This window comes from Magnolia sinica, chromosome 5 (genome assembly GCF_029962835.1).
Source record: "Magnolia sinica isolate HGM2019 chromosome 5, MsV1, whole genome shotgun sequence".
In the NCBI taxonomy this organism is placed as follows: Eukaryota; Viridiplantae; Streptophyta; class Magnoliopsida; order Magnoliales; family Magnoliaceae; genus Magnolia; species Magnolia sinica.
Genome location: NC_080577.1, coordinates 61,405,812 through 61,425,879, shown reverse-complemented (window position 1 = coordinate 61,425,879; position 20,068 = coordinate 61,405,812).

The window sequence follows — 20,068 nt, the reverse complement described above, 5'->3', positions numbered from 1 at the left end:
AGATCCATATCCATTCTTCCATTTTTTGTCACAAGAGGACAAAGGAAGCACAGAAGAAATGACTGAGGAGAAATAAGTAAAGAGATATATGAGAGGTAACAAGACAAGATATGAGTAACCAGCATAAACAAACCACATAATTCATAAACTGAGCCAAGTCAAAGATAGCTACAATCTCAAAACCAGTTAAGATAGCGTAAGAGTAATAAAGTTATAACAGACTAGTAAACTTAAAAGAACTAATCTGAACCAGATGAAGGAGTAGGGATGGAAGGATCAAGTTGATGCATGACCTTGTTCAAGTGCCTAAGATATTTGTGCATATACTTGAATTGTAAATCATGGGCAACGGACATGTTTTCCATCTTAACAATCATATTCTCAACCTTATCTTCCAATGCACGCAGATGTGCATCAAACTCAGAAGGCTCATAATCTGGATCAGTTGCAGAATCAGATTCAAGTTCGTCAAAAAGATCATCCATGCTAATATCATCAGGAGGAAGATCACTAGCTTCTTCCTCATGTTCAGCTTCAGCATTGCCAACACTAGCACCTTGACTAGGAAGGAAATCAAGCTTCATCTTATTGATATTGGAATTGTTAAATATCAGATGATGGATTGGGGCCTCTTTCCCCGGCATATCAACTAACATAAGTGTAGCCAACACAGTCACCAAATAACCAAAAGGAATGTCACTGTGACTTGAATGGAGTTGAAACTAAATAATGGAGTGACAAATCAAGGATGATAGATAAACATGAGCACCGCTGGCAACAACATGAAGAACACGAACCATGAAGGAAGTCAATTCAGATTTATTACCCGATCGAGGATATAAGTTAGACATAAAGATTTTGTAAAGAACTCTGTATTTGGGTAACAGATACTTTGAGGGAAGCGCATTCCCTTTATGTGTCTATTGAACATCCACATCGTATAAATCTTTAGTGAGCATGCATTTTTCAGTTACTGAGGGTTTTTCAGACAAGTTATGGATAAGAATGCCCTCATCTTTCACAGGAATTTCCATAAAAGCTGAAATCAAATGACGATTAACGTCAAATGGTCCTTCTCTTGTGGCTATCTTAAAAGATAAATTTTTCAATGAAAAATCACTTATGCATGCGAACATGGACTGGGCAATAGATCGGTATGCTGGCCCACCCCAATGCAATAAGTTATTCCAACCTACAGCTTAGAGCATAGGAAGGATATCAAAAGGAGCAACATGATTAATATCAACAGGATGTTCAACAATAACATTACGCAATCTAATGTCCCGAACATAAGATGGATTGTCCTCGGGAGCCCGAAGATGACGCTTAGTGATTGGGACTGATCTGGAGGAAGAAGATGGACCACGGGATATTGTTTTTCTCCCTCTAGATGCCATTTGCAACAAGGATTTCAAGAAAATAAAGAGTTGCAAAGGATTGAGAAGAGGGTTTTCTCAAATCAAATTTTATAAAAGAAATACCACAAATCTCAATGAAATTTGAAATAGATAACTTCAAGAGTAAAATAGAAGTAATCTAGACACAAATCTACAAGGAAAAAATGCAAATGGAGCACTAACCTTGAAGATTTTGAAGGAAGGGTTTGACTAGTTGTGTATTGGCTTGTTGGAGAGTGAAGAGGAAATGAAGAAGATGAAGCATTTTCCCTAATTTTAAGTGATTCACACGATTCACGATTGGTTGTGGATGTACACGACCGGTCGTAACACGACTGGTCGTGTATACTCATGACTGGTCGAGTATCGACCAAAAAATCTAGTTTCCAGCATTATATATAAAAATTGAAATTTAATCAAGCAATTATATACAATATGATACAAATAGGCATAAATACTCATTTTAAAATGAACATGCCAAGATTAAATTTCATTTTGTTAAACCTGCTTTTGTCGAGCGGTTTAGTGAAAATGTCAGCACGTTGATTCTGGGTAGGGATATATTCCAAAGATATAACCTTTTCTTCTACTAATTCTCGAATGTAATGAAATCTAATGTCAATGTGCTTAGTACGAGAATGCTAGATTGGATTTTTTAAAATATTTATGGCATTGGAATTATAACAATATAATAACATAAAATCCTGTTTAATTCCATAATCACTTAGCATACGTTTCATCTAAACAAGATGTGTACACACATTACTAGCTGCGATATATTCAGCTTCAGCTTCAACTATTGAAAGTAATATAGAACTTTGTTTCTTGCTAAACCAAGAAACTAAACAATTCTAATATAAAAGCAACCACCACTGTTTGATTTTCTATCATCAAGATTACCAGCCCAGTCAGCATCCGAGTACCCAGCTAATTGAACACTAGTCTCATGTGGATACCAGAGACCGAGATTAGTAGTACTTGTGACATATCGCATAATCCGCTTGACAACAGTCAGGTGCGACTCTTTAGGATCAGACTGATATCTAGTGCAAATACCAACACTTAGAGTGATATCGGGTCTACTAGTAGTTAAATATAGTAAACTACCAACCATATTCTGATATAATTTCGGATCCACATTTTACTAGTAGAATCTTTTGAGAGTTTGAAAGTTGTACTCATAGGAGTATCAAAATTCTTACCATTCTCAAATCCAAATTTCTTAATCAAATTCATAGCATATTTGGATTGAGAAATGAACAGTCCATCAGGTTTTTGTTTTACTTGCAACCCAAGGAAATAATTCAAGTCCCCAGCCATGCTTATTTCAAACTGAGATTTCATCAAATCTACAAACTCAATAGACATGTCAGTACAGGTAGATTCATAAATGATATCATCAACATAAATCTCTACTATTAAAATATGATCCTTATGTTTTTTAATAAACAGAGTCTTATCAACACATCCCATTTGAAAATTATGGCTTAATAGAAACTTTGTTAGTTTCTCGTACCATGCCCTAGGAGCTTGTTTTAAACCGTAAAGTGTTTTTTTAAGGCGATACACATGATCATCATTTTTGGGGTCTTCAAAACCTATCAATTTTTCAACATAGACTTCCTCATGTAGATCGCCATTTAAAAATGTACTTTTCACATCCATTTGATTAATCATAAACTTTTTAAAATATGCAATGGATATAAAGAGTCTAATTGATTCAAGATGTGCGACTGGTGCGAAGGTTTCATCATAATCAACACCTTCAATTTGAGTGTAACCTTGTACCACTAGCCTAGCCTTGTTTCTAACTATATTGCCAAGCTCGTCAGACTTATTTTTAAAAATCTATTTTGTTCCAATGATGTGTTTATCTTTAGGTCTAGGTACAAGATACCAAACATCATTTCTCACAAATTAGTTAAGTTCTTCTTGCATCGCAACAATCCAGTTTTCATCAGCAAGAGCTTCTTTCACGTTAAATGGTTCTATCTGGGATGTAAAACCTATTTAATTACATATATCCTCAAGCTATCTACGAGTACGAACACCAGTGAGAGGGTTTCTAAGAATCTGTATGGTTGGATGATCTTTAACAGTCCTCAGTTCAGAATCAGTCTAATTAGATGAGGTATCAGATTTATCAATTACTAGAACTTCATCATTATCTAAACTTAAGACTGATGTTTAAGTGATCATCAATGACTACATTGATAGACTCTTGAATCACACCGGTCCTTTTGTTCATAACCCTATAAGCTCGACTGTTTAAAGAGTATCCTAAAAAGATCCCTTCATCACTCTTCGCATTAAACTTTCCCAGATTTTCACGATCTCGTAAAATATAGCACTTGCTGCCAAAAACTTGAAAGTATTTGACAGTAGGCTTTTTGTCAAACCACATTTTGTAAGCCGTTTTATTATTACCTTAACTAGTGTAAACCCTGTTAATGATATAGCAAGCTGTATTGACTGCTTCAGCTCAAAGATTCTTAGAGAGCTTCATACTATTCAACATGACATTAGCCATTTCTTGAAGCACTCTATTTTTTCTTTCAACTATACCATTTTGTTGTGGAGTTTTGGGCGCTGAGAATTCCTGTAATATTCCCTGGTCACTATAGAACTTCTCAAAGCTGCTATTCTCAAATTCAGATCCATGATCACTATGAATCTTACTGACTTGAGAACCTTTTTCACTTTGAATCATTTTGAGAACTTTTTTCACTTCTTTAAGGGTTTTTGATTTGTCCCTTAAGAAGACAACTCATGTATATCTGGTAAAGTCATCTACTATTACCAAGATATATCTTTTGCCACCTCGACTTTCCGTACTGGTAGGTCCTACAAGATCCATATGAAGAAGCTCGAGTGGTCTTGATGTGGTATCAGAATTCACCTTTTTGTGTGAATTCCTCGTTTATTTGCCAATCTGGCATTCACCACATATTTTATCTAATTTTTATAGTTTGGGTAGACCTCCTATAAGTTCCCGTTTGCTCAATCTATAAAGATTTCGGCAGTGTACAGGTCCAAGGCGTTTGTGCCACTAATCAGTCTCGTCTGTATGGACCATGTAACACGATTGATTAGATGAGTTGGATTCGTTAACAATATAGCAGTTTTTAGACGTTCTACATCCAGTTAGTATTACTGAACCCTTATTGTTTAGAATCTCACAGCTTTGATTAGAAAATCGTACACTATGGTTATTATCACAAATTTGAGATATGCTTAGAAGATTATGTTTCAGTCCTTCAATATAAAAACATTTTTAAACAAAGGAAGGTTATAGAGTTAAACCGTACCTTGGCCAATTATCTTGCAATTGCTTCCATCACCAAAAGTAACTGACCCATCAATCATATCTTTAAGATCGGTGAATAAAGCCTTGTCGCCTGTAATATGCCTGGAGCATCCACTATCTAGGTACCACTTTGAATGGCTTGTAGCTTTGAAAGCGGTGTGGGCAACCAAGCAGGCAACCTTAGGAACCCATTTCAGAACTGTTTTGGGTTTGGGAATATAGTTGGTCTTCTTCTGTCTGTTGTTATAAGGATGACCTACTGAGTTAGATTTTAAGAGCTCCTTGAGTAAATCAATTATCTTTTCAGCTAGTGGGTTTTTGTTCTAAATTTTGAAGTTAACATAGCTGCTTTTAGGTTTTGAAAAAGCTTTTATATTTTTAGAAAAACCTTGACTAGTATTTTTCCCTTTTGAGTTAAAGGACTCTCCTTTCACAAATTTAGGAGGAGTATACTTTTGTTTAGGAGGAACATTTTTATCGTAGCCTAACCCAGATTTGTCGCCACATTTTCTAGATTCGGATAAAAGTTTTTCTAACTTTGGATCTCCTTGGGCATACCTCCATGTATCCTTTAAACTCAGAAGAGAAGATACTTCATTTTTAAGTTTCTCATTTTCAAATTTCAGATTTTCAATCAGGGAGATTTTGAAGTCTAAATCGCATTTTGATTTTTCAAAACAATCTGAAATTTGGAAATTTTCTAAAATAAGAGATTTAAAATATTCTTTGAGTTTAAAAAACTTTTCGTTTTTAAGTTAAGTTTGACACCAATTTTACAACTTTCCTTGTATAAGGCATTGTAAGCGTCTTGAAGATCATCTTCATTTTCATAATCACTATTCAGATTTTCTTCGCTAGTTGAATCATCATGATCTGAAAATGTGAATTTGGCTAGAGTCATAAGGGCTTTAACTTCACTGCCCGACTCGGTTTCAAAATCTTCTGATTCAGAAGAAGCTTCAGAATCAGATGATTTATCCCAAGTAGCCAACATACCCTTCCTTTTTGGTTTGTCCTTTTTAGGAGATTTGTTTGCTAAATGCCCATATTCTTGGCAGTTCTAACATTGACTATCTTTCAAAGACTTTCAAGTTTTAGATTTAGGTTTTGATCTTTTCTTATCATTTGATTTTTCAAAATCAACACTCTTTTTACTCTTGAAAATCTTGTAAAACTTTTTCGCTAAAAGAGCCATATCATCTTCAGAATCAGAGTTTTCTTGAGAAATACATTTAGAAGATTTAAGAGTGATAGATTTACTTTTATGAGCTTTAAAGTTTAACTCATAGGTTTGTAAAGAACCAACTGGTTCTTCTACCCTCATATTGTCCGTATCACGAAGTTCCTGGATCGCGGTTACCTTAAAGTTGAACCGTTCAGAAAGTGAGCATAGTATCTTTGCACACACTTTACTTTCTAGGATTTTATCGCCAAGACCCCACATTGAGTTTACAATGTCATTTAATCTTGTGTAAAAGTCCATAAACATTTCATTTTCCTCCATATGAATTTCTTCAAATTTGGTTGTAAGGAGTTGGACTTTAGATTTTTTGACAATTGTAGTACCCTCGTGTGTCATTTCTAATATATCCCAAGCTTGCTTTACAGTATCACAGGATATGATTCTTTTGAACTCATCCAGTGATAGTGCGCAAGTGATTGCATTTAGTGCTTTTACATTGGCACTACTCTCATTTTTCTGAAGGGTGATCCAAGAGAAGTAAGGAGTTAGTCTCATCGATTTTGAACCATCGATACCAGTCACTTCAGTGGTAGGTGGGTTCCATTCAGTCACTGTGGCTTGCCACACACTCTCATCCATTGATTTGAGGAAGATCCTCATCCTGGCTTTCCAATAGGCATAGTTGGAGCCATCAAAGGGTGGAGGCCTAGTGACTGAAACGCTATCAAAATTTGACATCTTATATAAAGCTTTAGATCGTTAGCTCGGGAATTAAATCCAAATAAAAAGCAATAAGAGCGAGCTATTAGGCTCTGATACCACTTGAAATGGCCAAGCTTTATATGTCCTAGTGGGGGGGGGGTGGGGGGGGGGGGTGAATAGGACTATGCCAAATTTAAAATAAATATAGTGGAAATAAAGAAAGAGAGATAGCCAAATAAATAAATCAACACACAATACGGAATGCAATCTCAAAATATTGATTGTTCTAAGGACAACCATGCACCATAAAAATGGCAGGGCAACCTTACTAAAACAAATAGAGAAACTGAAGCTAAAACTGATAAAGAGATAACAAGGAATAAATTACAGAAATATAAATCTAAACTATTACAACATTCCCCACTGAGCTTGAAATAAAATGATTACAACATTCACATCCACATATACATCCCACAAATGAATAATTAAAGATATGAAATATAAACCACACAACCACAAAACACAAGGGATTATAGTGGCTCGCCTGTGTGTACACCAACTGTTAATAAACAGCCACACAGCTACTCCACTCCTAATATCCTTACACAAGGGATATCGGCGTTCACTATCAAAGATAGGTTTTCCAGGTTCACCCAAAACCTTCACAATTGTGTCTTTCTCTGTGGGCTTACACAATTAAAAAAAACCCCTCTTCTGAGTTTTCCTGGCTTTCCTCAAATAACTAGTACAATGAGATTTTTCTAGCAAATTCCAAAATAAAACCAAATGAAAGTAAATTACATAAACGTAAAATACCTGAACTTCTCCTTCGTTGTAGCAGCTCAGAAGAACCAAGTCGGAGTAGAGATTTGGATGTCAAAGTTCAATGTCCAATACTCACTTTATAATGGTTCTAGGGTCTAATAGATTTTAAATTAAACCAAATGGGGCTAGCTCTAATTGATTTTGATTCCAGAAAAAGGAAAAATGAAACTTCCGCTTTTTCAGATTAGATTGGAATACAAGAAACAAAATCAATTTGAAAAGCGAAAGAAAGAGAATATTAAACACGCACACTTAACTTAAATGGAGCACAAACTTATCTCTTAAAAGGCCGAATTAAATTAGCTTGAATTTTCTATTTTATTCTATGATTTGTGCTCTATTTATAGGTGAGCAAATCACCTCTACGACTGGTCTAAAGATCTCTACGACTGGTCGTAGAACCAACAGATATTTGAAAATTCAGGCGCGATAAGATCTGGCGATTTCACGACTGGTCATAGGTGGTCTACGACTAGTCGTAGGTCTCCTTCGACTGGTCATAGGTTGCTCACGACTAGTTGAAGCTAACTAAATTTCAACACTGTACTTTGAGTCGTAGGTCTACGACTGGTCGAAGAAATAGTCGACACTGTTCATACGACTAGTCGAACATTCCCTAAGACTAGTTGAAGCCTAACAGAAATTTTCTGAATTTTGCAACAATCTTACGACTGATCTAGAAAATTCTCAGACAGGTCGAAGCAGTGCTAGGACTAGTCAAACAAAGTCTAGGACTAGTCTTAGAACAGACTAAACTCACTTATATAAAACATATGAATTATGTATCTAAAATGGCCTACTTTAAAGGTCAACCTGAGGTCAGTCATACCTCAATAGTGAAGTAAGGACATTAAAACTTAGAAATGAGTGACCTTTGAAAGTAATGAAGCTTGAAGTCTTGATGTAGCTCAAACTTGAAAGCTTCTTGAGATCTTGAGGTTGAACTTGAAAGCTTCTTGAGATCTTGCTTTATCCTTGTCTTGAATTAAGCCGAACAATCTCACTTTCTCGAGTCTTGACTTGTGAACAGTGCTTGTCAATCAAAGTTGATCTTGAGTAGAGCTTTGTTCTTCACATATGCAAGCTTCATAACAGTGTCTTTGGCACCACAAATTTAACAACAAAAAGGGGTTATCAACTATAGGACTTACATGATGCATATGGGAGTGAGCCATGAAGATGAATAAGGGTGTCAATGAGGTGAATGAGAAGATGTGCTCTCTACCTAACCATGAAGGGTCTATGTACTTAACTAATTCCTCATAAGGAATACAACCTCTAGTGGGGCCCCATTTACTTGGGGTAGCCTACGAGACTAAGCATACAAAGCTAGGGCTCGGATAATATGGAAACAGGCCTAACAAGGGACTAGGGTGGAAATTCAACCACACTTATCAACTAATGGACCTAGAGGAGTCCAAATGGGGACTTCTAACCACCATTGCCCCAAGGCATCTAATCATCAAACCGCATGAACATAAGGCCCAAGGCCCATATCTAAACCATATGCACATAGGTCCCACAAAGGGGATAAGGAAGTAGGCTCAATACTACCTCTAGCAATCATGGCCCAAGGAGGGGAACCAAAGCCCAAAGCCCAAGTCCTAAGGGCCATAAAGTCCAAGCAATTAGATGGGCTTAGTGGGTAGCCCATGTATATAAATACATTGCCCAAAACAAGTCTTTTTGTTGGGTGGAATGGGACCCATTACATCAGCCCAGTAGCTAGTCATTTAAGTGGGCATTCAAGGGCCCAAATCTACCCTTTCCTCAGCCCATAAGTCCAGCAAATGGTGGAAGGTCATCCCATCATTTGGCATGTCCAAGGTGAGACATTCCAGCCCAATCTGGGCCCACTAGAAAGTCCCAAAATCTGGTATGATTTTGGGTCCCACAAATGGTCATAAATGGTGGCCCAAAACATGCACCAATTGAGCCTAAAATATTCTATAGAATAGGTGAGCAACAAGTACCCAAAACCCCTCAATGTGGTGGGCCCCCAATTCCAATAAAAATTTAGCCATACATTGTGTATTTAAATGGCCATGGCTAGACTTTTAGTCCACCAAATTTTCTAGGCCTATTGAGGCCTAGAAACATGTCAAAATACTTGGGAGTTACTCCTATAGTGCCCATTAATAGATCATAAGGGTCTCACCAATTTGGAGATAGGGAATTTTTCACTCAAAAAGGTGGGCCTGCTGCTAGACTGCAGGCCCAGCAGCAGCCCCAAAAGGGCAGGGGCGTACCAGGCCTAGACGATCCAAGGTGTGAGCGGCTTGGGCCCCAAACACATGCAACAAGGTGGGCTCCCATGTCCCAAGTGGGCCCACACGGGACATCCACCTAGGGTATACCCAACCCACATGGGCCCCGCAAATATTGAGGGACAGCGTAGATGAAAGACATACATCATGGTGGGCCTGGCCAAGGATGGCAAGCCCATGGTGGACATCCATCATGGATGGCTGGTCCAGTTGGTTGGCCCCTTGTGGCCTATGGATCATCACAAGGTGGGCCCCACAGATATACACAAAAGCCCAAATGGGCTGGGCCCAATTATCTCCACAAACACAAAAATACAGCAATGTAGAAAAATTCCAGCAATGTTCATGTTGCTGTACCAATTTGGGCTCCCCAATGGAGTCGGTCCAAGGTCTCCAAAAATTCTGAAATTGGGGCCCAAGGTCCCTTATCAAGTCTAGAACAAGGTGGGACCCAAAAAGGTGGCCCACCATCTGAGAAAATATTTTTAAATTATGGGTTACAATAGCCTGTATTGATGAAAATTACAGCAAAAATCTGGTTGAACACCCATGTTGGCCCACTCTTTTGGAGGCTCAAATGGGGTCAGTTGGGGCTGAAATTTGGTAGGCTTATAGGTGGGATATACACCTTAAGAATCACATATTGGATGGTATCAACATCCCCACAAAATGATCAAAAATAGGCCCTAACATGGCCCAAAATATGTCTAGACAGTCAAGACGGCAACATATGTCTAACAAAAATAAATTGCAAACATTATTTAAATGTGGATTTAACCCTCGAAAATCATGGTGTGGTCCATCCAAGTGGGCCCCACAAACATCCAAGCCATCTCATCATCCAAATCATCCTTGCATGCACCCCATTTTGGTGATTTTAGGGGCCACACGTCCAAGGGATGGGCTGTGAAAAATGTCCTTCCTCTATGGATGGTTTGGATCTTATCGGTCCACAAGGTAGACCACACATGATCAAAAACTTCCAACAAGAAAAGGAGAAGAAAGAGGCAACAAGAGAAAGGTCTCCGCCTCAATGAGGCCCTTCTCTTCATCACACACATACATAGACATTTCATTACTATAAGATGTACAATCTACATAATCAAGGCTACCTATTGAGATTTATGGTGGAGATCCAATCTCCTCCAAGGATCAAGGGTCTAGATGACCCGAAAATCCTTGATCTAAGGAAGAAAGGAGCATGAAGGGATCTATGGAGAATCATCCCTTGCATGCAATGTAGGATAGGCTACAAGCCATATCCATGGAGTCTTGGGGCCACCATCATCACTTGATGGGTCCCACAAGCTCCATCAATGGAAGAAGAATGAAGATCAAGAAGGAAATAAAATAAATCTGAAATTTTAGAATGCAAGCATACCCACCTATCCAAATAACTCCAAAGTTACACCACTAGCATCAAGAAGCTTCAAAGATCATGGTTCAATGGTTGAGATTGGTTGATGATGGGTAGATTAAAGGGGATTAGAGGGAGAAGGGGCTGGAAAAATGGAGGGGAGGTGGGATGGTTTGGACTTTCTAACAAGAGAAGAGAAGAGAGAGAGAGAGAGAGAGAGAGAGAGAGAGAGAGAGAGAGAGAGATGAGAGGGAAAGAGAGAGAGAGAAAGGTTTCAAGGTAAGTCATGATTGCTTCTCTCACCTAGGGTAGAGAAATACAATCATGAGGGTAGGGAGTTACAAACAAGGTTCATAGGCTAGTAGGCTTTTTGAAAAATCCAGCCTAAGTATGACATCATTACATTAGAGAACATGCAAGGCCATGATGGGGTCCACCAATCACACATCAATGGCCCAAATTGAGTGTTGCCCATAACTTGTAATGTACACGTCGGATTCATGCACGGGACACGACGTTGGAACCGCGGCACCAATACAGACGAGATGACATAGGTTTCAAGTAGATCCGAGTCGGGTCAATGTGACCGAACTCAAGGATGACCGTAAACACTACCCGAAGGTCACAGGTTGCCGAAATTTAACCGGTAGAACCGCGAGACCTAAATGAACAGCGTGCACACTTAGGTTAGGGTCTTACAAAGGGGGCATCTTTTGAGGCATAAAAATCTATCAGAAGAAGAAAGAAGATTCTTGAACAGAAGTAAAATTCTACACCATTGAGTTGTGCAACGCCCAATAGAAGCTATTGTGGGAATGTTGTGTGGCACACAACAGAAGCTGCCTTAGAAGTTTGGTTGTGTGGTGCATAATAGTGGGTGCACAATAGAAGTTGTGTTGTGTGGCGCGCAAAGGATGTGAGCGCACAACGAGTTTGGTGAAGAGCCCACACATGCGGAGGGCTATAAATACCCCACTATCCTCTATATTCGATCCATTCGAGTAATACCATGATAGCAGAGAGAGACCCAGACTTTAGAAAGATTCAAGTACCAGAGATATTCATTATGCGGTGCACAACCATGTGGGTGCACAAACCATGTGGGCACACAAACCATGTGGGCACACAACCTTGTGGGCGCACAACCCTGTGGATGCACAACTGCTCTGCTTATATCAAGGGTTCACTATATAGATAGTCAACTCAAGCAATGATGATTCAGGGATCAAAAGAAGACTCTGATCTTGGTTGAAAGATCAGAATATCTTCTCAGGAGCATGGAATCAATCAAAATGGATATTATTCCAACACAACAATACCTTCATACTGAAGATCATGATGCAATTTGAAATGCTACAAACATTAATATTAAATATTTGATATTTGTATTAGATTATGTAAATGCTTTATTTTGGAATCAATAGAGATAAAGGACGTAAATGAATTCAGAATAAATAAATATTGTGATATTTCTCTTCATTCTTCTTTTATTAATTCTTAAGTAAAATAATTCTCCCAAATCGAATGTATTTATTTTTTGTCAAAACAGTCACGTAATTGACAAACGTGGAGATTGAAAGTGCCCTTGTTTGTCAATTAACATGATGTTTCCTAGAGTAAAGTGTGCACTAAATAAAGAACACAAGACTGGGGACTCATCAAGATGAGAGGTTCAAGTGTGAATCAAAGTTAATATAAACCTCACGATCCTAACTAAATCCCCTGTGTTAATAAACTCCTTAAATCATGGTCCATACGTGCCTAAAATCATCTTGGAATACCACTTGGCAAGTATGTTAAAAGCCTAACCTTATAGCTTTTTGAGTTAAAAGATCATTTGAAAATCTGCTATTGTCAATGTCATCGAAGTGACATCGAAATTGAGCTTTAATTGTCCAGCAACCATACTAAAATTTTTTGAAGATTCTCAATGAAATCAAAATAGGTTTGATGACATCAGAAATTGCTCAAAACACTCTAGAAAGCTTTTAAGGGAAATCATAATTCTCGATGACATTGAACCATGTTCATTGACATCGAAGATAAGTTATCGATGACATTGAAGTAGGCTCGATGTCATCGTAAATGGGACAAGTTGGTCGAGAGAGTTTACAAGGAAAATCATGAAACTCTCGATGACATTGAAGTCACTTCGATGACATTAAAACTTGAATTTCGTTGACATCGAACTTGTCCTCGATGACATCTCAAATGTTCTACATCAGTCCAGCAAGAAAATGGAATTTATCTTAACTGGTTTGATGGCATCAAAACCTGTTCCATGACATCAAAATTTAATTTTCGATGACATCGTAAATGACCCTAAACTGTCCAGTAACCTCAGAGTATGTTTTAGGAAAATCTCGATGGCATCAAGTCATCCTTCGATCACATCAAAGGTCTCATTAGATGACATCGAAGGACAATCGATGACATCGGAAAGAAAGTGTCCAACACCTATTTAAAAATCTTTTAGCATGGTTTAATGGCATGGAAGAATGTTCGATGACATCGAAGAGCCTTCGATGACATCGAACCTAGCATTTTTCTTCCTATTTTTTTACCATTGAGATTTTGCTCTATTTAAGTTTTGTGGTTACTTCCAGGGTTTTTAAGTGGGTATTAAAGAGAACTTTGAGAGAGTTATTCCAATAGTAAATACCTTTCCTCTCAAGCCCTCTTTCCACATAGGAGTTCATCATTTAATCCATGGCTTAAAGGCAATCATTGTGACATTCATTACCTAGATTGAACTATGAACTTTGACATTCATTATGATCCAACAACCCTCTTTGATGGCAAATCATTAAGCTGGATACATTGAATTCTTATCTTGGGGAATCTATTTTAGCTCATAAAGACCCATCATTAACTAGATAGGATTTACCCAAAACCCCTTGACCTAAAAACCTCAACATCAACATTGGAGCATTTACAATCAGTTGCAGTTCAAGGGAACTGAAGACTCTTCATCAACTTGAAGAACTTCATCATTTGTACTGAATGAGGCTCACCCACTTTTAGGTAAGTACTTGAGTCCATCTTGAGTCTGAATACCTTTCCTTGTGTAGGATTGGGATTTCGAGTTTGGTTACCTCAAACTCGCCGGGCCCTTCTGTGGGCTCTAACTAGATAGTACGTATAGTGTCCTTGTGTAAGACTATTTTGTAGTTCTTATATATAATTTGTTGTCCTTGTGTAGGACTTGTTAAGTGCCTTGTGTAGACAATTTTGGTAACCTTATTTAAGTTGTGAAGGTTTATGGTTAACATGATTTAAAACCATTGAATAGTGAAATCTATCACACTCTAGGAGAGAGTGGGTTAGCCAGGAGTGGAGTAGGCACATCGCCGAACCACTATATATCATTGTGTAATGTGTTGAATGATTTACTTCATGTTGTGTAATTGATTGCTATGCAATATTCATTTCTTATATAACACATGTTTGATATTAAGCCACAACGATATATGTCACCATCTTAACTATGTATTGCACACTTATTCTTGTTTAAATCTCCTTAAATAATTAAAAGCAAGTACCTGGAAAAGAATAGTTAAATTTTGAAAAAGTCCTATTCACCCCCCTCTACGACAATTAGACATATATTCATGTTTTGCTTATAGTGGTTAGCCGCAATTTCAATTTCAAGGAGTGCTTTCTGTCTCAAGGGCCTTCCATGGGTAGTCTGTGCATGATAGTATAGATTATAGGTTGGCCACGTCTTTGAGGAAAACATTGCCAATGATGGTACGTTGATGTGTGGAGGCTGATATTATTTTTCCTCCCGGTCAGGCAAGGGCCAAGCCATTATTAAGTGTTATGGTCTCATGCTCCTTTGATTATCAAATTTTGTTGTGCCAAAACCTCTATCTGTGTCTTGTGTTCGTATGTTGTTATGTATATGATCAAGACACTGCATCACAATGGTTCAAGACATGTACGGTGTTCTGCTTCAAGAAATGAAAAGTCATGTACTTTAAGCATCTATATTCAGAGCTACATCAATAAGAAGAGTACATTTCAAAACTCAAGTACATTTCAAGACTCAAGTACAACTCAAGATGAAGTTTAATTTCAAGCTTTAGAAGATCTCAAGATCAAGCTACATCAAGTAGAGATCTCAAGCTTCATAAGGTTCAAAGGTCAACCATTATCTGAAAAGAATGAACTTCAATGTTCATACTTAATGATCCAGGTATAATAGACCCTAGATTGAACTTAGGGTAGGTCATTTTGTATACATAATTCAAAATGAATCTATTTATATGAATTGGTCTATTCTAAGACTAGTCCTGGACCTTATTCGACTAGTCCTAGCACTGGTTCGACCAGTCCAAGAAATTCCATGACCAGTCCTAAGTTGTTGAAGATTTTTGAAATTTTTTGGTTACTCTACGACCAGTCCTGGAGTTTGTTCGACCGGTCGTAGGGAGGTCACGACTTGACCTTCGACCAGTCCTAGAACTATGACTCAAACTCAAACAACCAAGCCAGGTTGTCTACAACTAGTCCTGGGTCAGCTACGACCGGTCGTAGGTGGTCCACGACCAGTCATAGACTCCCTAAGACTAGTCATATAACGGTTTTCAAAGATCGCGCTCAATAATTCAAAATGTCGTTGAAGCTATGACTAGTCGAAGGGTTCTTAAGACCAATCGTAGATGTGATCTTTTCATCTATAAATTGAACACGAATTTCATAGTTTTTCATCGATTAATTTCAAAAAAATTCAAGCCTCCACTCTGAGATAAGTTAGTTCATTTTAAGCTACGATGTGCATATTTAATATTCTTTTTTTTAGCTTTTCTTATTTGATTTTATTCCTATATTCCAATCTTATATGAAAAGAGTAATTGTTGTATTCCTTCTTCTTGGAATCAAAATCAAATAGAGCTAAGCCCATTTGAATAAATTTAAAATCAATTAGAACTTAGAACCATTGTAAAGTGAGTATTGGACATTGAACGTTGATTCGAACATCTAATACGATTGGTTCTACCGGGCTACTACAAAAAGGAGAAATCCAGGTATTTTATATTTATGTAAAATTTCTATTCTTTTGGTTTTTGTTTGAGATTCGCAAGAAAAATCTCATTGTATGGTTATCTAAGGAGAGCCAGAAAACTAAGACAGTGTGGGTTTTTGGATTGTGTAAGCCCAAGTTAAAAAGACACAATTATGAAGGTTTTAGGTGAACCTGTGAAACCTATTTTGTTAGTGAACGCTAATATCCTTTGTGTGAGGATATTAGGAGTGGAGTAGCATTCTGTGTGGCTGTTGTTAAACAGTTGGTGTACACATATGCGAACTACTATAATTCTTTATCTTGTGGTTTAAATGCTTGCTTAAGTTTTACATCTTTTATCATTTAGATTTGTGAAATGTATGTGTGGATGTGAATGTTGTAAAATTTACATTTCAAGCACAGTAGGAATGTTGTAATAATTTAGATTCAATTTCCTGCAATTTATTTCAATTCCTTGCTATTTATTTTTTTCTATCCGGATTGAGTTTTTGATACAAAGGACGTTCTAGAAATAAGGTTGTACTGCCATAAACCCTCAGTTTTTATGGTGTAAGGTTGTCCTTAGAACTGAATTCGTATCAATCTCTCAATTCTTGTTTATTGAGGTTGCTTTTATTTCAGCATTGTGAATTGATTTATTTTATTTGGTTATCATATTCGTTTATTCTGCTATTAGAGTTTTATTTTGGCATCGTCCTATTCACCCCCCCTGCCCCTCGAGGACGTATAGCTAGGTCATTTCAAGTGTTATCAGAGCCTAATAGCTCGCTCTTATTGCTTTTTATTTAGATTTATTTCCTGAGCTAACGATTTAAGTTATTTAAAAGATGTCAAATTTTGATAACCTATCAGTCACTGGGCCTCCACCCTTTGATGGCTCCAACTATGCCTATTGGAAAGCTAGGACAAGGATCTTCCTCAAATCCATAGATGAGAGTGTGTGACAAGCCACAGTGACTGAATGGAACCCACCTACTAATGAAGTGACTAGTATCGATGGTTCAAAATCAATGAGAGTAACACCGTATTTCTCATGGACCACTCTTCAGAAAAATGAGAGTAGTGCCAATGCAAAAGCACTAAATGCAATCACTTGCGCATTATCATTGGATGAGTTCAAAAGAATTATATCCTGTGATACTGTAAAGCAAGCTTGAGACATTTTAGAAATGACACACGAGGGTACATCAATTGTCAAGAAATCTAAGGTTCAACTCCTTATAACCAAATTTGAGGAAATTTATATGGAGGAAAATGAAATGTTTATAGACTTTTACACAAGATTAAATGATATTGTAAACTTAATGTGCGGTCTTGGTGATAAAATCCCAGAAAGTAAAGTGTGTGCAAAGATACTACGCTCACTTCTTAAATGGTTTAACTCTAAGGTAACCGCAATCCAGGAACTTCGTGAGACAGACAATATGTGGGTAGAAGAACTAGTTGGTTCTTTACAAACCTATGAGTTAAACTTTAAAGCTCCGAAAGGTAAATCTATCGCTCTTAAATCTTCTAAAGAAAACTTTATTTCTGAAGATGATATGGCTCTTTTAACGAAATTTTTTTACAAGATTTTCAAGAGTAAGAAGAGGGTTGATTTTTAAAAATCAAATGATAAGAAAAGATCAAATCCTAAATCTAAAACTTGAAAGTCTTTGAAATATAGTCAATGTTACAACTACCAAGAATATGGGCATTTAGCAAACAAATGTCCTAAAAAGGACAAACCCAAAAAGAAGGGTATGTTGGCTACTTGGGATGAATCGTCTAATTCTGAAGCTTCTTCTGAATCAGAAGATTCTGAAACCGAGTCAGGCAGTGAAGTTAAAGCCCTTATGACTCTAGCCAAATTCACTTTTTCAGATCATGATGATTCAACTAGCGAAGAAAATCCGAATAGTGATTATGAAAATGAAGATGATCTTCAAGACGCTTACAATGCCTTATACAAGGAAAGTTGTAAAATTGCTGTCAAACTTAAACTTTAAAAAGAAAAGTTTTTTAAACTCAAAGAATGTTTTGAATCTCTCGTTTTAGAAAAATCTCAAATTTCATATTGTTTTGAAAATCAAAATGCGATTTTGAATTAAAAACCTCCCTGATTGAAAATCTAAAATCTAAAAATGAGAAACTAAAAAATGAAGTATCTTCTCTTCTGAGTTTAAAGGATACATGGAGGTATGCCCAAGGAGATCCAAAGTTAGAAAAACTTTCATCCCGATCTAGAAAATGTGGCGACAGATCTGGGTTGGGCTACGATAAAAATGTTCCTCCTAAACAAAAGTATACTCCTCCTAAGTTTATGAAAGGAGAGTCCTCTAACTCAAAAGGGAAAAATACTAGTCAAAGTTTTTCTAAAAATATAAAAACTTTTCAAAACCTAAAAGCAGTTATGTCAACTTAAAAAATCAAAACAGAAACCCACTAGTTGAAAAGATAGTTGATTTACTCAAGGAGATCTTAAAATCTAACTCAGTAGGTCATTCTTATAACAACAGACAGAAGAAGACCAACTATACTCCTAAACCCAAAACAGTTCTCAAATGGGTTCCTAAGGTTGCCTGCTTGGTTTCCCACACCACTTTCAAAGCAACAAGTCATTCAAAGTGGTACCTTGATAGCGGGTGCTCCAGGCATATGACAGGCGAGAAGGCTTTATTCACCGATCTTAAAGATATGACTGATGGGTCAGTTACTTTCGGTGATGGAAGCAATTGCAATATAATTGGCCAAGGTACAGGTCAACTCTATAATCTTCCCTTATTTAAGAACGTTTTATATGTTGAGGGGCTAAAACACAACCTGTTAAGCATATCCCAGATATGTGATAACAACCATAGTGTGAAATTTTCCAATCAAGGTTGTGAAATCATAAACAAAATGGGTTCTGTAATATTAACTGGTCGCAAAACTTCTGAAAACTACTATATTGTAAGCGATGGTAGCTCATCTAATTAACAGTGTTACATGGTCCATACCGATGAGACAGAATTATGGCATAAACGTCTTGAACATGTACACTACCGAAATTTATACAGATTGAGCAAAGGAGAACTAATAAGAGATCTACCTAAATTACAAAAAGTAGACAAAATACATGGTGAATGCTAGTATGGCAAGCAAACAAGGAGCTCTCACAAAAAGGTGAACTCCAATGCCACATTAAGACCACTCGAGCTACTCCACATGGATCTTATAAGACCTATAAGGATGGAGAGTCGAGGTGGCAAAAAATACATCCTAGTAATTGTGGATGATTTTACCAGATTCACTTGGGTTACATTTTTAAGGGACAAATCAGAAACCCTTAATGAAGTGAAAAAGATCATCAAACAGAGCCAGACTGAAATAAGTTCTCAAGTTTGTAAGATCCGTAGTGATCATGGATCTGAGTTCGAGAATAGCAATTTTGAAAAGTTATGTAGCGATCAAGGAATATCGCATGAATTCTCTGCACCTAAAACACCACAACAAAATGGAATTGTGGAGAGGAAAAATAGAGTGCTTCAAGAAATGGGAAATGTAATGTTAAATAGTATGAACTCCCTAGAAATCTTTGGGCTAAAGCAGTGAATATCGCCTACTATATTATTAACCAGGTTTATACGTGTCAATATAATAATAAAGTGTCTTACGAACTTTGGTTTGATAAGAAGCTTACTATCAAATACTTTCGAGTTTTTGGCAGCAAGTGTTATATTTTACGTGACCGTGAAAATTTGGAAAAGTTTGACACTAAGAGTAATGAAGGGATCTTTTTAGGATACTCTTTAAACAGTCGTGCATATCGTGTACTGAACAACAGGACCGGTGTGATTCAAGAGTCCATTAATGTGGTCATTGATGATCAGTTGAATACACCTGCCCCAAGTTTAGATAATGATGAAGTTCTTTTAATTGACAAACCAGATACTTCATCAAATCAAGTTAATTCTAAATTAAGGACTGTTAAAGATCATCCAACTGCTCAGATTCTTGGAAACCCTCTCATTGGTGTGCAC